The sequence below is a fragment of the Suricata suricatta genome, chromosome 10 (genome assembly GCF_006229205.1).
Source record: "Suricata suricatta isolate VVHF042 chromosome 10, meerkat_22Aug2017_6uvM2_HiC, whole genome shotgun sequence".
In the NCBI taxonomy this organism is placed as follows: Eukaryota; Metazoa; Chordata; class Mammalia; order Carnivora; family Herpestidae; genus Suricata; species Suricata suricatta.
Window position 1 is genome coordinate 111622753 of NC_043709.1, and position 4064 is coordinate 111626816.

At 46.7% G+C, this 4064-nt stretch overlaps 1 long non-coding RNA gene across 1 annotated transcript; it reads right to left on the reverse strand.

The window, feature by feature from the left end:
• Positions 1-444: 444 nt before the first annotated feature.
• LOC115303413 lies at positions 445-3512 on the reverse strand. Its single transcript, XR_003914038.1, has 3 exons — positions 3434-3512; positions 899-1098; positions 445-721 (listed from the first exon to the last, which is right to left on the reverse strand). It is a non-coding gene; the product is annotated as an uncharacterized LOC115303413 (long non-coding RNA).
• Between the last annotated feature and the right edge of the window lie 552 nt (positions 3513-4064).

A 4064-nucleotide genomic window follows, 5' to 3' on the forward strand; every position in this document is an offset into this window, starting at 1 on the left:
ATGTGTGGAACTAGCTGGCAAGCTGATAGCCTGAGAAAACAAAAAGAGCTTTTGGCTGCTTTGAAATGCCCAGATCCTCAAAGTGTGGCTTTTCCTTCATGCTATTAGCTGGGTTCCAATGGGCAGGGGGCCAGGTAGGCACTTCCAGAGGGGGATGTGCTGGCAGACACAGGGTTTGGCCTTGACAGCTTCATTTGGAGGACGAGAAGGGGTGAGTAGGTGGAAAGACAGACCGGGTGGGATGAAAAGGCCGCAGCCTATCTTGGCCTGGGTGTGGCCTTCAGAAGCTACGCCCCGTGATCCACATGCCCAAGCCTTCCACTGCCTGAAGCAACCCTGGGACGTCGGCATGTTTTCTCCATTTTCCAGATGGGGAAAGTGAGGTTTCCTAAGTCATCTGGTGGGTTAGAAATCAAGCTCAGCTGCTTCCAATTTACACTTCATTTATTTTTTTAAATAGCTAATACATTCAACATGGTTCAAAATTCAAAATGTACCTGGGGATAAAGTGAAAAGCCTGTCTCTGTAGGTCCCAGATTCCTAGCTCTCCTCCAGAGATGGGTGGTATTGTCCATTTCTTCCACATTATCTTAGAAAGCTTTTATAAACATATGTCTTTTGCTTTTCTTATTTTAAGACAGATGGTAGTTTACTATACACAATATTCTGCTATTTTGACTGAAACCAAGCTCTTCCAGTCCCCATGTAGTAATCTTTCTTGCTAAAAACAAAACAAAAAGAATGATTTCCCATTAAAAAATATACTACATTTAATAAACTAAAGATAACTTGAAAGAATAAAATATCAACTCTTGTCCTACTTCCCAGAGACCACTGCTGCTAATGGTTGGGTAGCTTACTGCAGGCTTTCACATAGCTGTTGCACCACAACACTCACCTCTTTGGACAGAACCAGGGACAGAAGGACAATGGGAAGAAGAAGAGAAGAAAACACAGTAGCACATCACTTGTCCAGGGTGTGTGAGAGCAGCAGGGGCCAGGAGAAATCAGTCTAGAGAGGGAGTGAACATTTATTCATCCCTTTGAGGAATGTTTTTCCTTTGAGTCCAAAGTACTTGTTCTGTGGGAACACAGATCCTGTAATAAAATGGACAGCAAGGGGAAAATAAACAACAAACCATTTCAATGCTGTGTGACAAACAACAGGAAGCCTGGGAAGCTGAGGAAGCCATAGGATGGGGTGGGTGTCAGAGCTGGCTCCCCAGGACAGAGACACCTGAGCTGAACCTTGACCCACCACCTGTAGGATCAAGCCAGGTGATGAGCAAAGGAGACACTCTCATAGAGAAATGGATTGTGAAACTAGAGATTGCAACAAAAATGGCAAGAGACAGGAAGGGACAGGTAGAATATGAAAGGAATTTTGGCTTTATCTCGAGTGTAACATGAAGCACTTGAAAGTCTCAAGAAGGCAAGAAATTGACAAAATTAGATTTACAGTGTGACAAAGGCCACATCTGACTGCTGGTTGGGAAATACATTAGCACTTCTGGAGTTCTAGAAAACCATAGACCAGCTGGAGAATTTTGGAACCTTCCATGCATGTTACTTGGCAATCTCCAGAGCATCCCTGGCTGGGGCCCCTCACTCTGTGTGTGTTATGGTAGGCAATGAGAAGAGTAGGAGAGGAAGGGAGGGGAGTATTTAGGAGAGAACTTGAGAGAAAGAAGCAAAGGGTAAGAAGTGGCTTCAGTTCAGTTTGAAGTAGCTCAGTAGTGGAGAAGAGGAATTAAGATTACCAAAATAACTACCAATTCTTTATTCACTCATTTATTCACTCATTCAAGCACTTAGTGAAGGACAGGCATCAGAGGTGACACACAGACATTGCCCTTAAGGAGTTTACTGTCAACTGTGTGGAAACAGAGAAATCCACAGATCTGTAATACAAATGCCATAATGAAGGTGGAAAAGGCCCTTGCAGGATTTCCAGTCAAGAGCTTTCAGCTCGGATGGAAGACATCCGGGAACATGGTATTGTGGTTGAGCTTTGAAGAATGGCAAATTTCTTTTTTTTAATGTTTATTTTTGAGAGAGAGAGAAAGCAGGAGGAGAGGAAGGGCAGAGGGAGACACAGAATCCAAAGCAGACTCCAGGCTCTGAGCTGTGAGCACAGAGCCCAACTCACGAACCGTGAGATCATGACCTGAACCGAAGTCGGGTGCTCAACAGATTGAGCCACCCAGGCGCCCCAAGAATGAGTAAACACTTTGGATCAGAACAGGCTGGAAGGGTAGTGTGACAAGATCAGAGTGGAGGAGACTGGTAAGGAGGCCATAGCAGCAGGCTCTGAAGGAGGTTACAGCATTAAGGCGGTAAGAGTAGACACAAAGGGACAGAGACCTTCTTCCGGAAACCTTTAGCATTTTCTGAACCAAGACATCCAAATGAGACTCAAGAGAGATAGTAAAAATGGGCCCCAAGGGTCAGAGGAGAAAGATTTTGTAGTGTCCAATACACCGTAGAAATGTCCTGCAAATAGCACATCATACATGTCAAGTGGGGACACCTCGGGGGTTGGAAAATTCCACCACAGACCCCCAGTCTCTCTTCTCCTCTCCTGGAATTTTCAGTGTAGGTGAGGTGGGTCCTCCTTCATAAACCAGCTGCCTCTGAGGCAGCCATTGTTCCCTTCCCTCTCAGACTCAGAGACAGGACAGGGCAGAGGCTGAAACACACCTGAACTCCCAACCCTGTAAAACCTGCCCCTGATCTTAGTCTCCAGCCACACCTCACCACGGCCGTGTTAATACCAGCCATGTTGGGGAGGTATCGTCCCACTTTCCTAATTTCTGAGGAACCTGAGGCTCCAAGATTTTAGGATAGCTGCTCAAGGCCTAACAGCTTACAGGAAGTAGAGAAGTCAGTTTCGAACTCAGGCTAGAGTCTGGTAACATAGTTGATATTCTTTCCACATGTCCTGTACCTTCTGATCAGATGAGGGGAAGCAAACAAGGGGAGTGCAAGAGCAGCCCTCCCACAACCAGTCAGCTCTCAGGGCTGCCACACGTGCTGGCGACCTTGTGCAGATTATTCACCTTTCCTAAATCTCAGTTCACACGCTTGTGATAAAGGGATAAAGACAACCACTTCAAGGGGTTGTTTTGAGAACTACATTATTTTTTTAAATGTTTATTTATTTTTGAGAGAGAGAGAGAGAGAGAGCGTGAGCAGGGGAGGGGCAGTGGTGGTGAGACAGAGGATGTGAAGCAGGCTCTGTGCTCATAACAGAGAGCCCGATGCAGAGCTTGAACTCACAAACCACAAGATCATGATCTGAGCTGAAGTCAGATGCTCAACCAACTGAGCCACCCAGGCACCCACATTATTTTTTAGATACAGAGTGGGGGGAACACGGTTACCCTATCACAGATCCTGACACATAGTAGACACTCAGATAAATTTTGCTTACTCCCTCTTGCTTTTCTGCTTCAGATATCCTCAGTGCCTCATTTGAGAAAAAGCATGGGAGAAGAAGGGTGGAGAGAATAGCCACTCCCTAGCGTGCTGGGTAGTGTGTCACAGAGGCCACTCCCAGAGGTCAGAGCGTCCTGGAATTCTGGAGCAGAGCTCATTCACAGGTGAAGAGATGGGAACCCAGGAAAGAGCAAGGTGGTTGCTAAGTGCTGCATTGCCAGTCAAGGCAGAAGGAGACCATGCATCAATAAAATGATTGTGGTCCCTGAGCCTCTGCCATGTGATGGGCCCTCTGAAACTCTGGCCATGCAGGGTGGTCCCAACAGATGAGGCACCTGCCCTAAAGGAGCTCACGTGTTGGCAGGGAGACTAAACTGAAGCAAATAACTGCTGAGATGAGGAACCCTCTGAGAGAAGGGGACTCCCACCAAGAGGGTAAGTTGAAGACTCAAAGCTGAAGAGATCCAGAGCACAGGACGGATGAGGAAAGGTACACCCTCTTTACTGCAAGAAAGAGAAGGAGTAGAGGATGTGGCACAGCTGGAAAGAGATTTGGGGCCTGGGGACTTAGGGCTCCTCCACCAATGACCTCTCCATGTGGAGCGTTTACTTTTCTCCATCTCAGG